General features: G+C 48.6%; 1 protein-coding gene across 3 annotated transcripts in view; it reads right to left on the bottom strand.

Annotated features, from left to right (window-relative positions):
• Positions 1–14220, bottom strand: part of CD151 (CD151 molecule (Raph blood group)) — a 32497-nt gene extending 18277 nt beyond the window's left edge. The window contains exons 1-2 of one of the 3 annotated variants that reach the window (XM_074543274.1): positions 14013–14217; positions 329–448 (exon numbers count right to left, since the gene is read on the bottom strand). The gene's annotated coding sequence lies outside the window, so the exon portion shown is untranslated. Of the gene's footprint in view, positions 1–328; positions 449–14012 lie in introns of all 3 variants that reach the window. The other 2 variants (XM_005491599.4, XM_074543275.1) reach the window with 2 other exon arrangements.

The following is a 14220-nucleotide window of genomic DNA, read 5'->3' as shown; positions in this document are numbered from 1 at the left end:
TGTGCAGTGCAGGTGTGGGTCAAGAACTTTAATCTTCAGCAAACTCAATGACATTCTTCGTCAAGGCTAAACTCCAGCCTTTGGAAGCATGACCTCTCTTGAGTTCCCTCTCTGTAAGATGAAAACATCACCACTGACACTGTACCTACCCCTCTGAACATCCTCAGAAAGGGCCTCCAGCTGCCAGAAAGCAGCTAAAAGTAATTTAAGTAAAGCCTTCCCAGGAGAGGAATTCCAAAGCTTGCAGGTAAAGAGGTCAAATTCCCACCGTGTGCCATTATCCACCCCAAACTGACAGCAAACATGGATCAGCACTCTTGACACTGACCTTTCACTACCAAGCAGGTGACAGCACCACTGCAAATGCTCAGTCCTCTTCAAAGGCTTTTTTCCACTCCCTCTCTTCTTGCTGGCTCTAGTCTGCTGCTGGATTTAGGAATGCAGAAAGCTGAAGGAAAAAAGAAGAGAGATGCAGGGAATCATGAACTACGCCAAAGACTATTCTGAAATCAATATATGATTACATGCTTTGCCATCAAGTCCTTTAAGTAGAGAGCCCATGATTTCAGAATACCTCTCATGAATGCATTTGATTAAAGTGCAAAGTGTGCACTGGATAACAGGGAAGAGCTTAACTGCAGCAGGGGGGAGCAGGAACATCTTCTGCTGGTAGAAAGCTGTCAGGACAGGTTTGTATTTACTGCTGCATCCTGTAAATGCTGCTATCAATTCTGTCAAGGCTGTGTACACAAAATGACAGCTCATTCTAGTGGAAAAGGCCTGAAAGCAACTCCATGAGAAAGCTCGGGAAGATCCTTCTGTGCAGTGCAAAGCCCTCCTTGGTGTTAGTGCCTTGAAGTGATCAAGTTTTCAACCTGGTCATGGGCAACCCCACCCTCTCTCCTTCCTCAGCTCTCCCTTGATATGAAGCCGTGTAGCCACTGATAGCCACACTCCAGTCAGGGGATTCATCCCTCCAAGATTCACTCATGGCAGGTAGGTTGTGGCCATCTAGCAGCACAGTGGCTTCCAGGCCCTCCTATTTGTTGCCCACACTGAGTGTACCAGGGCAGAGACTCCTCACCTGGGCTGTCAGCCACATCACCTCATGAGAAATATCCTCCAGTGTACCCAGCACATGGCAGAGCAACAGGCTGAGGGCCCTTGCCAGCACTCCATCCCTCTAACCTTGGGGTGTCATCCCATGGCTTGTCACTTCTGTGCAGGCAGCTAGGCTGCATAAGTCTGCACTGGAAATGGCCTCTGGCATCCTCTCTTTCCCCTGTTTTTCTAAGCTAGAGGGTCCCAAACGAGCCCAGTATGGACAACACACCTTCTTTCATAACCAGTTTGGATTACCCCTGCTTCCATTCCCTATGAAAAATAATGCCAATAAGAGCCAGAAATTTGCTGATTCACATTACTACACAGCCTCTAGACCACAAAAACAACTCTTCAGATAAACAAGTAGAAATTCCATTTCTGGCACCACTGGAAAGCAGGCCAAACAAAGTTCTTGGGTTTGTTAATTAAAGGTCAGATAAAGGAACTTCATGAGGAACTAGGGAGAGGAGAAAAGGCACAGTCACCTAAGGCAAGCAATAGTTCTTAATCCTCCTGAGGCTGGGCCCAAACTCTCCAAGACCAGCCCTAGTGCCCTGCCCTTTACTCATCTGCTTCATGCAGCTCCCACACTCCTGGCTTTTCAGAAGGGAAAGCTGACCCAGGACACAAAGCTCAAAGCTTTGCTTTCCATCTCAGCATTTTGGAACATGCTGCAAAGTCAAAGTACTTGTGCCTTGGACTGGGGAGAATGCAAAACACAAGTCAGGCATCAACCAAGGAGGAAAAGCTGTCATTTAAATTGTCATTTAAATTCAGCGGGGAGGGGGGGGACAGGCACACAGAACAGATTTGGGTCGAAATCCCTCCTCCTTGACATCTTTGGCAGACCCTGCTTGACCCTACCTCTTGACTGAGAGAGCACTTTTCCAAAGAACTGAGAGAGGGTAAATTCATTCCCATTCTGGGAGTCTGGGAGGATCTCGTACCAACAGCCTGTGTCAAAGCAACATCTCCATGGGCACACAACTGCCCTGCTGTCACCCCTCAGAATGCCTGCCAAATCCCTCCTTTCTTCTGCCCTGCCTCGAGGTGCTGTGTTTTGAATAGACCCCTCAAGAGAGATGCAGCCTCCAAACTCCTGCTCATTTTGATAAGAGCCAAGTATCCAGAGAGGAGCTGCATGCCTAATACACCTGAGCCGTCACCTGCTCTTTGAGACAAGGCTGTCTCTCCAGAGAAGAGCATTCAGACCTTTCACTCATATTTTCAAGACTGTTTACTCCCCCAGGGGAGGGGCTTACTGAAGCATAAATAACAACAAGCATAAATTTCAAACTCAGCAGGGATTCACATGTTCAGCACCACCCACATACCTGCAAATTAAGTGTTTTATGAGGGGGTTAGCCAAACTGGGTGAGGCAATGCCTGGCTGCAGGATCCCTGAGGATAACAAGGACCTTGGCATAAAACCAATTTTACAACCATTGAGAAAAGAAAGCATAAGAGAGAAAGATAAGAGCGGGCGAGCGTGCCTGGAACCGTGTGTCTGTACCCTAGCACTGTTTCACTACAAAGCAAACAAAAAGCCCTTCCCTGACAAAACATTCAGTCAGCCACAACCTGAGAGCACAAAGCCCATGTCTCCTGCTCCCACAAGTGGGAAAGCAGGGAAACAAGCAGCCCCTCCAAGGACCTAGTCCCCATGAGGAGCTGGAAGGCAGGCAGAGACCAGCACCCACTGTGTGACCAAGGGAAACTCCTTCTGCGTCAAACAACCTCCTCTTGTATGCCACAAGGCTCCTTTATCCCGAAGGATCCCAAAGCACTTCAAGCTATTTATACACAGGAACCACTTCACCCGTCATTGAGCTGAGGAGAGGAACAATAACCTTCTCTTTTCTCCCACTGGAAGCTGCAGAAATCAGTGCCTGGCTGTGTTTGCAGAGAGCTCATAGAACTGAGGGTTTGACACAACAAGGAGCAATAGTTCAGATAGGTCAGGGTCAGCCCACAGACAAGGCAAACTCTTCACTGTACCCACACTGATATTTTAAATTCTGTTTTCCCAACTCTGCTCATGGGCATTGTTTGGGGTTTTCTTTTCCCTTTTTTTTTTTTTTTTTATTTTTAAGCAGGGCTTTGTCTGCACTGGAGAATTTACTAGTAGCATTAAACCACATTTCTAAACAAAACATTTTGTGCCGAATCAGCTTTCTGCCTGATCCCTTCCTATTCATTATCTTCCTATTCATCCCATTCATTTTGAGCCCAGTGCTCAGAAGCAAAGCCACTGGGTTCTCAGTGTTTTCAGAGAGAGCTCAAAAAACCTCCCTGCCCTGTAGCCATGCCAGTACTAGAACCAAGTCAATAAGCACTGAAAGTCCTGGGAAGATAGAAATCCTCCCAGCCTCCACAAAGCCTATTCAAAGCACTCTCCAAATAATGTAGCAGTGATAACCATTTTTTCACTCTCTGCAAAAAGCTGGGTTTTTACACAGTGGTTTGTGCTGAGGGCAAAGACTAACCAAAGAACACGTGCTGCATTGTAGCTACTACACAGTCGCTCAAAATTTGGCTGCAGCCTCAGTGCAGTTTTGTTGCCTATAAATCTGTACATTGAAAAGGTGCTCAGCTAAAAGCCAGTAGATTTTCTACCTCCCCACAGTGTCAGGTGCATATCCCAAGGCAGATTGTCATCTTCACTGCACCAAACTCACAAACAAATCACAGGGCTTAAAATCCCACTGTTAAAAACTTATGCAGCAGTATTTGGAAGAGAGAGCAGGCAATTTGTGTGCTACCACAAGGTACATCTCTAGCCTCTCAATCACACAGTGTTCTATAATCTTACTGCCTGAAATATCCTCTGCCTGCTCAAAGCATCCCAATAAAGAAAAAAGAGAGCAGGTTATAACAGGAGCACAGAGAGATTAAGTGCCTCTCCCAGCAGAGAGAAGGGGTGAATTTGCCCTCCTCAACATCCATCCTTCAGCAGCCAAGCCGTCCTGTCTCCTGGAAGACCAATGCACAACACAAAGCTATAAACCATAAAGTTTTCAAGTTACTTGTTAGCACTCACTGCCTTGCCTGTGCCCAAGACACCTGACTGCAAACAGCACAAAGCAAGAGGTGCACAAAAATCCACACCAGATTTAGCTTTTGTACAAAACTTGTTTTGTTTTGAGTGAGTTGTTCCTGTTTTCACTTTCTGTGGTGCAAAGAAGGAAAGCAAGTCTCTGGAGTCATCCCACACATCTTTCCCAGGCAGCCTGCCTCAGAGTGAACTCCACTAAAATAATATTTTAAAAGCAGTTGACAAGGGATTTGGCAGTGGAAACCAAGGTTAACACTCTTACTGCTTCAGACCTGTTGCTGATTAGCTCAAGGCTAGTGCCAGCCATGCCAGAGCAAACCTGAGCACGCCAGCAGTGGAGCAGGTACCTGCTGCACCAGGAATGGGATGATGCACTTTGCAGTGCCCTGGCACACAGACAGAAAAGGGAACATCGTGCAGACACAGAACGGGGCAACAGCAGCTCCCACCTCATCGTGGCAGCCACAGATGCCAGTGACAACTTCAGGAGCCCCCCTTTCTACATAGAATATCCTCATGTGGGAACACTCACATCTAAAAATACCCACTTTTCTAACAGCAGCACCAGGAATGGACAAGAAATCTCTTCTGTCCATCAGTCCTCATACATATCCCCAGTAACATTGTCTCTGGAGGTGTTCTGAAGTGGTCACTGAACGATTTGAGGAGTTATATTCCTCTCCACAGCTAAAATCACTTTATTAGAGTCAGATCAAATATCAAGCACAGTCAAGGGCAATTAAATAACATTTCATTTCCCAGAGCTGTAAGTCGAAGTTCATAGGCACTGTCTCTCTCAGGTTGCTATAGGAGCAGTGCTGGAAACAATGCTCAATCAACGCTGCATAAGGCTGCCTTGAAAAGGATCGTTCTTCCAGTAAAATTAAACAACTCCCAGCCAAAAATAAAACATTCCTCCCCCTTGCGCCCTGCCCTTGTGCAGCACGTTTTAATGACTCCACCAAAACCATTTACGCAGCTGTTTTTGGAGCAGCCTGCAAACTTGACCGGGAAGCAGCAGCATGTGGATAAACAACGGGAGGCAAGGGCTGGCTCCAGGCAATCGCTGGCTGGCCCTGCCCCAGGGCTGGCAGCAGGAGACGGGCTGCAAAGAACGCCCTGCTTCCAGGGCACGCACCACTGCGCTCCAAAGAAATCCCTGAGCCCACGGCAGCCACGGCTGCCCTGAAACACTGGCTGTGCCCGGGGAGCTGGGCTCGCTCTGCTCCTCTCTGCAGCTTCGAGCAAAGGCGCAGGCAAAGGGCAGCTCTCCGTGAAGGGAACAGAGCCGTCATAATCAGCACAGCAACTCTGGCCAGTCTGTCTCAGTGTACGTACGTCCTGGTTTGGGCTGGGATAGAGTCCGTGCTCCCCTCAGTAGCCGGTGCAGTGCTGTGGTTTGGATTTACTATGAGAACAATGTTGATAACAAACATGTTTTGGTTGTTGCTAAGCAGTGCTTACTCTACTTGTCCCTTTCCCACGCTCTGCCATTAGAGAGGTGCACAGGAAGGAAAACACCATGGCCAGGACAGCAGATCCAAACTGGCCAAAGGGATGTTCCATGCCACAAAATGTCAGGCTCAGAATATAAACTGGGGGAGCTGGCCTGGAGCTGCTCATCACTGCTGGGGGACAGGCTACAGAGTAGTGTTGCGCATCATTTGTGTTTCTTGGGGTTTATTCCTCTCTCACTCTCCTTTACTACTATTGGTATTATTAAAATTATTACTACTGTCATTATATTTTACATTGGTTCAGTTGATAAATTGCTCTTATCACAGTCCATAACTTCTAATTATATTATTTTACTGATTATTCACCCCATCCCATCAGGGCAGAGGCATGAGGGAGGGGTGGCTCCATGGCACATAATTGCTGGCTGGGGTTAAACCATGACAGTGTAATCACCCACTTCATTTAGAGCTGGCAAGGAAAAGAAAGTGGGAAAGGGTTCTAACAGATGCCAGCACAAAACAGCTGGACTTCAAAGGAAACAGGAAAATGCTGAAGGGGATTTCTCCACCAAACCACCCTCCTGTTAACTTGGGACTCAATGAAGAAGCTTCAACAAAGGAAAGCCTAAAATTACTTTGAAACTTAATCCTCCCCACAACCACCCCATCCACCTTAGAGGTCAATTTTCAAGTCAGGAGGAACCATTATCATCTCATCTGATCTCCTGTTATTTTAAAGCTTAACATTTAAAGTCTAGAAACAGTCCACTCTATATTCTACAGTAGCACATTCTACCGTGGAACAACCCTCAAATAACAAGAAGACTCAAGAATATCTCAGGAGTTGGGAGAAGCCATACTTTGTTCCCTCAGGAGCCTCTAAAAACATAACTGGCGCATCCCCAGCATCCAGACTTCTCTGAGCTCAGCAAAAGCAGCAGAGCACTTTGCTCTCCGTTGCTGGGCAGACTCATTATCCATCTTTCAATTCACCCAATGCCATTAGTGAGCAGGAGGAGAAAAGCAAGCTCACTTGTAGCTTAAGACTCTCAGCAAGTCTTTAAGTATTAAAAGCAAAACATACCCAAGAGAAAATCCAAGAACAACACAGTCAAAAGTTTCTGAAGAAACCAAGTCACTATCTTCAATACTAAATGCCCACTGTGAAAATGAGGTTCCTCTAGCACAGGCAAGGATAGAGGAACCCAGAAAACAAAACTTGTCTCTTGCTTTTGAAGAATTTCAAAAAACCCTAAAATCCATGGTGGAGATAACCAGGTCAATTCTAGCACAGAAAATTTCCCTCCTATTACTCACCTGAGCGAAAAGAGTGTTCTACTTCTGACAGTCCAGGGCAGGAAAATGCAGGGAGAGGGGACCAGAGCTGGCCACACATGGTAATCAGTGTCAAAAATTATGAGGATACTGATGATCCACAGCCGTTGTGCCCTCATACAGAGGGAAATCAGTTTCCCACTTATCCCCTTGTAAATGTGTTATTGATAAGAATCACATTGATGTAACTACAAGAATTTATTTTGGCTACTATCACTCCTCCCATCTAAGCTGGCTTCCCCCTCCCTTCTTTTTTTCTTAAAAGATTGTTACAATTCTCCATGAAGTGGCAAACAATAAAACCCTTTTTCCTACAAGGGGGTTCTCTTCCACATGGAGACAGTTGCAGGCAAAGTAAAGCTCAGGACACCAGTGAAAGCAGAGGTTTTCCTCTCCACTGCCTGCTTTTCCCTCCTCCAGGCTTTTAGCAGCACACCTGTGAGAAGGATGCACTGCACGGTTCCACAGTGCCTGAGGGCAAACAGCCCGTTGAAGTCAGCAATGACGAGATCTTGTCCGGTCCAAGCATAGTGATTTAAGCTCCCTTTTTTCCTCCTGTCTCAGACACACTGCACACACCAGAGGTGAGCCCTGTGGGGTGCACAATGGACAGAACAGGCTTTTGTTTGTCTCTCCAGAGCCCGTTTCTGAGGCTGAGCACAGCCTCATTCCTCAAACATGAGCTCAGCCGAACTTCCCTGCCTAGGAGGAGGAAAAAACCCCAACAACTGGGACTCAAAGGTGTAGGAACCACCCTGACCGTTCTTCCTCCCCAAATATAGGAGGAGATCCTCCCAATAACAAGAAATATGTCCTTTAAAAAACCCTCCAAGTGGACAAGGCACATTGGAGACCACACCAGATGTCTCCTCACCTCCAGCAGACTCCAGCAGACCTCTCACCTTTAGCCAAGTCTCCCAGCAAAGATGGAAAAGGACTAATTCCACATACAAGGGGGAACCTGCAATCAACCACAGGTCAACTCTTCAGCAAGTGGTACTTCCACACAGGACTGGACTCACCCTTTCCCTGCTTCAACAGCCAAAACCACAAGCACAAAGGCCAACACTTTCCCATCCACGCATTCCCTGCACACAGCACCCGACACAGAACCAGGAGATGCTCTCCTGCTCCCACATGTCCATGTGCCTGGCTTCTGCACTCACTGTACATCCCTGTGATGGATGGCACACACAGCTCCCCATCACGTCCCTGGGAGCTCTGCATGCAGCACTGACCATGGAGAAAAGGAGCCAACCATCTCTGTTCCCAGGGCAGTGTGGGGGTGAGATGTGGGATATGAATTCCTCCATTCTGGATACCACCAAAGCTAAGGAGAAATACTGACATTCACAAGCCATGACTCACGCCTGCCTTGTTAGACACTACAAAAGTCCTGCTCACTGCCTGGCATGTCAGAAATGTCACCATGGCTGCCATCTGCCACTTGGCTCTGACAGGAGATAAATTTCACCAAAACCATCCTTCCTCCTTATTTTCTTTATTGTTGCACCGTGATGGACAGTGAGGGTCAGAGTACTCCCTAAAAACCACAGAGGCATTGTGGCTGCTCCTCTAGCAGATAACAGGTCAGCCACTCACTCCAGACAAAACAGAAACCTCTCCCACACTAATTCCTACCTCCCACAGTAATTCCTAGCCCAAACCACTCTTGGTCCCAGTTTTAACTGAATTTCATTAGTGAATGAGCCAATTAGTCCATTGTTCATCCTCCAGCTATGCTGGTAAATCATATGCTTGTACTGAAAGAGCTGCCAAGGACTACTTTCAGTCTGTGTTGAGCTGATTGCACTGCTGTCTGAGATGCACCTATAGAGCCGTACAGCACTTTTCTGGCTGGGACTGGACAGTCCAGCAAGATCAGCAAGATTCAAATGCAGCCCAGACTCTAAAACACACCTGTTATTCCACTATGCAATGCCAATAGTGCAAAACAGTAATCATCTGCTTGATCTTTCTCCTGTACACTTTTTCCCCATAGGAGCAGAAGTGTTCCAGGGTGAGGTATCAGACATGTTTTCACCTTGTCCATTTGTACAGCACAGCAGATATTCCTCCCCACTATCTCCAAGGGGTGTATCTTCCTTTAAATCTCCCCCTCTCCTGCAGTGACAGAGACATCTGGGAAACATGCTGCAAATTTCAGCCCAACCCCACCATGCCTTAAGAGCATCCATCTTCCACATCACAGCTACAAGGACAGATTCCACCAAAGCACAGGCACTCACCCTTACAACTCTTCCCACTGCCTCAGCTCCCCACTGCTACTTTCTTTCTTATAAAAGCAAAGAAAACCTGGGTTGAACAAGTGAACTTTGCTCCTTTTGTATCCAAATCTGGCACCAGCCACAGATAAGAAACAATGGTCAATGCCAAACATTTTATGTTGCCGACTTCTGCCTCGGCTTTTCTTTATAAAGCCTCATTACCGCCGCCAGGAACAACCTGTGGGTCTGAGCAACATCCTCTCTTGCACCTCCCACACATCTCATTTCCACCTCTCTTAAGAGGCCATGCCACACCCCACATCCTCCACACTTCCTCTCTGGGATGCACTCACCTCAGCAGGAAGGAAAGGTAGCTCCATGGCAGCCGACAGGGATGCAGGCAATGCAATGTCCATCAGAGCTACACAGTGTGTATTTGCTTGGCTGCACCCTGCAGACAGTGCCTGTACATCAGCATCCAAACGAATTTAAACAGCTGCCAAGGACCCTCCCTCAACTGTTGCAGAACAGAATTCCTGATGTCCTTCCTTATCCCACTAAACTGGTATCCTGCCTCCAATAATGTCCTACCACTACTGGCTTCAACAGCATGCATGAAATACACACACACACACACATATATATATATGTAACACCATGGAAAGCCCAGCTGGCATGTCATGGCATCAATTCATGCTTGCATCCTTCTAAGGACACACTTTCAGTGCCATGTTGAGCTTACTGCACTCTGGCCATACAGAGCTGCACAGCAGTTTTCCAGCTTGGACTGGAGTCATAACTGCCCGACCAGCACAAGAAATTCAGGCTAGAAACATGGACCAAGCTGGTCATACCCGAAGGCCCAGACCCCAAAACATATCTCTTACTCAGCCATGAAATTCCAGGAGTGGAAAACAGTTATCACCCTCCTGCTCATTTTGCCAAGGGTTTTATGACTGCCAGCAGCCAGGACACAGGACTCAGTAGGACTCCCTAAATCCATTCCCCAGGATCCCAGGCTGTGAGATCACACCCAGAGGAGTCTGGCAGGCAGGACAGAAAGGAGCACTGAAGGGAGATGCCCATCAGCAGTGCTGCTACTATAGGGCAGATCCCTGCCAAGAGGGCCTGGCAGCCAACAGCTCCTGTGCTGTGGGGAGGGATGTCCGGTTTATCTCGGCTGTTTGAGGGGCCTGGAAGGCCCGGGGTGGCCTTGGGGCAGCCCGCGTGTCGAAGGACGAGAAGAGGCTTCAGTTCTTCTTTCTGGTTTTATGTTTATTAATTGTTTATCTAAAATATGTTCTTTCAGCTTAACAAAGATCTGCTCAGCAGTCAGCCATGGGCACACTGTGCCGTCTCACGGACTGCCACGTATCTTTATACTCCTTGCTACGTATACAATATTTATCATTTTTCCCCAATACTATCTATTGTTATAACTCGGTGTACTCTTAGTAATAACTAATCTAAAGGTGCCACCGTGGCCAAAGAAGATGGAGGAGAGGAGGAAGAAGAAGGAGGGCAGGACACACTTCAATTCCTCCATCTTACTCCTCTAAACTTCTCTGTACATAAATCCTAAACTTTGTTTCTCACCCTCTAATTAGCTAATCTTTCTACTCTTCACCCCGGTGAGGCCTTCTTATCTTCATAAAGGTGTCGTCTCCCGTGTAGGGTCAAAGTCTTGCCACCAGACACTTCTGGCAACATTCTAAGACTCCCGGGCCCCCCAAGAGTGGTCTCGGGGGCCCTGCATCCCAAGACTCAAATCCTGAGATCTCACAGAGGGATGGAATGAGGCACTCTCCACAGAACTGACAGAACACCTCATCCCCATTCCACACACCTGCCATTCCTCATTTCTCCCTCCACACCCTGGCTTCAGACACAGGGTAGCAGGGAAAAGCACATTTCTCACAGACTGGGAAGATGGTGACCATCCTGGGGAAAAGCTCTGTCAAAATGCACGTACAAAAAAGGATGGGAAAATGGGATGGTTTTACAGTGACACTTTATTTCATTTCAGCTCTGCTGTGGCAAAGAAAAACCACATTCAGTGTCTGAAAGGCAGGATGAGTGAATGAGACAGAAGGAGACCTGGTGTGTACCCTTAGGATCTTGAAGGTTTTTAAACAACAAAGGAGACTCAGGCTCCTGTTCCTCAAAGCCAGAGAAGCTGAGATGAGCTGTCATTTTCAGGAGCACCCCTCCCTCAGGCTTTCCATGACCTCAGCTGTCAGTGCACGTACCCAGGGAGAGCTGGAGATAACCCAGGGCTGAGCTCAAGAGCAGAAAGTAGAGTTGAGGGGTAGAACATCCCCTCAGGAGACTTAAGGAACAAGGCTGATGAGGCCACTGGGGATAGCAATGGTAACCTGGGACATGAAAAAGCACAGCTACCCTTTTTGTTTTTCAGAAGCTGTCAAACATTTTCTTTCTAAGCCTCTGCCTTAGAAGGCACAAGAAGAACAGAGGGACAGCATGATTGCTTTATAAATGATCAAATTACCTGGAAATGCCAGACAGGATAGTCTGCCACAAGCAGACTATCACACATGGTGATAAAAGATGTTACACAAACAAACACACGTAAACACACATCTCCTTCCATCCATAACCAACAGTTCAACGCATTCCTGAGCTAAGAAGCCAAACTGTGTAGAGGGAACAAGTGAATTTGCCTGTGGGATAACCTGATTAGAAAAGACACAGCTCTCTAATCAACCCTCTCAGGACTGTCTCAAGAGCTAGGGAGTTGTTGCCTTCTGTGCATGTGTGATGGAAACAGTTCAAGTCAGGATACAAGTTTTATTTGCTGGGAATGATAGGCCTGCTGGAAAGTTCCTAAGGGAAAAGAGAGCCCTTCACAGCCACTCCCACCAAGCATTTTTGCTTGACAGGGAATACCAGCAGCTTTCTTCCACCCCCTTATTGAAGAATGTATCACACCCAAAGAGAGAAACTTTCGGATGCTGCACTGCAAGCAGCAAATAAAACCCCTTTAACACACCTGCTTTGAGTTAGGAGAAATAAAACTGGTTCAACTCTCACAAAATGTACCACAAGAGGGATTAACCACCTTAGACTCCAGAGTAAAATGAAGTGTCACATATGGGACATTATTTCAAGCACTCAGAAAAGGCATCTTCTCATTGATCCCTGAAGCCAGCACACAGCAGGGAGTGCCAGGACTTCTAGCAGGCAACTGGGGGAGTCATTCTCCTCCACTGCAGAAGCCACAGGGCAATGAACACAAGCAACAGTTTGGAATGAAGCACACTTTCTGCAGAAATACGGCATATGACCAGAAGTAAATACAGGCTGGGAACTCAAAGACCTCATCAGCAAACCACAGAGCAAGGATGTGATCTGAGGTGAATTACATGGAGGAGCTCAAAAGCTGCCACCTCCTCCAGCTCACAGCTCAAGCTGCCAGCAAGGGCATCTGACACAGAAGTGCTGGCACCAGAGCAGCCGCAGCAAACCCGAGCCCACCTGTGCGAGCCAGCCCTGTGCCTGTGACAGGGACCTGCCACCAGATGCATAAAGCACAAGTGATGCTACCCCAGCTTCCAACAATCCACAGACTGGGAACTGCCTGTCCCAGGCACACAAAATGCTTCAGAGAATATAAATGCACTGAAACTTCTGCACTGGCTTTTCTAGTTACCATGAGCTCAGCAACAGCTCACTCTGCTCCCTCCACCACAGACAGTCCCTTGGCAGGAGAACTGGGATGGATCTTTGTCCTACTGGTGGCACGCTAAGAGACTTTGACTCTTCAGCCTCCACAATACCAGCTGGTAAGACCATCCATCACACCCAAAGCTTCCCTAAGAACCTTGGCATTGGACGTGCATGTCACAAAGGAAACGTCTCTTCTCAAAGGAGACATCTTTCAAAACTGTTGGGTGATGCTATTTCAAGCAACCCTTCTTCTAGAGGGCATCACTCAGAGAAAGCCAAGGAAGCACTCTAGGAGGGCAAAGGAAGTGAAGCAGGGCAGAATTTAAAGGACGCTATCGAGTAGCCTGAAATAAAGCCATGCCACCGCTAAAACTCAACAGGATACTGCAACAAGTTGATTACAAAAGCCCTCAGGGAAAGTCAGACTTTAAAAATAAAAAAATTCCCGCAGTTTATGTTCTTCACGAGAGGACAGGAAGAAGAAGCTACTAGTAAAGATGCCTCATGGCAAGCAACACCACGGTGCAGAAATAACCCATTGCCACCAGCTCCCCATCTGATGCAGCTTCCAGAAAAAGAAGGGAACAAAAAATCGGCGGGACTGTGCGGTAAACAAGCGCTCGTTCTCCCCCTCCTCCGCCTACAAGGGTCCTGCAAGCCCAGCATAAAGGCCAACTCTTTATTTGTGCAACAGGGAAATTTACCTGAACAAAAGGCGGAGGGGGATAATAATCCTTTTACAAGATGTATGGCAACATTCAGAACACCTTTACTAATTCCGCGGGCTGTGCAAAGTTTATGACATCACCCGCAACAGGTTAAAACACTTTTCTAAGGAAAAGAAACCAAACCAAAACAGCGTACAAGGGCCAAGCCCCTGCAATGCCCAGGGCGCTGGAGGGGCCGCAAAGCGGGGCTGCGGTGAGCCGGGGTCGGGTGGCCGCGGCCAGGTCCCCACGGGTGCCAGGTGCCGGCAGGGACGGACGGAGCGCCGGGCCCCGCTGCCGCACACGGGGCCCGGGGCCGCGCCGTGCCCGGCTCCACCGTGCAGCCTCCCCAGCCCCTTCCCCGGCCCCGCTCCCCCGGGCCGCGGCGCCCCCGCCTCCCCGTCCCACCGGTGCCGCCATTTCGGGCGCTCCGCCTCACCCTGGGCCGCCACTGCTCGGCGCCGCCGCACGCCCCGACCTGCCGCGCTGCGCGGAGGGAGCAGCGGGGAGGGACGGCAGAAACCCTCCGGAGGGCGGGAGGGGGGCGCGGCCGGCCCGGCCCACCCCAGCCCGGGCCGCCTCCCCCCGGCCGGCCGCTCTCGGCCCGCTCGGCCCGGCCCTCCGGCTCGGGCCGTCCGCAACCACGG

This window comes from Zonotrichia albicollis, chromosome 6 (assembly GCF_047830755.1).
Source record: "Zonotrichia albicollis isolate bZonAlb1 chromosome 6, bZonAlb1.hap1, whole genome shotgun sequence".
Lineage (NCBI taxonomy): Eukaryota > Metazoa > Chordata > Aves > Passeriformes > Passerellidae > Zonotrichia > Zonotrichia albicollis.
Note: the sequence above shows the minus strand (reverse complement) of the source record. Positions and strands in the feature narration are given on the sequence as shown.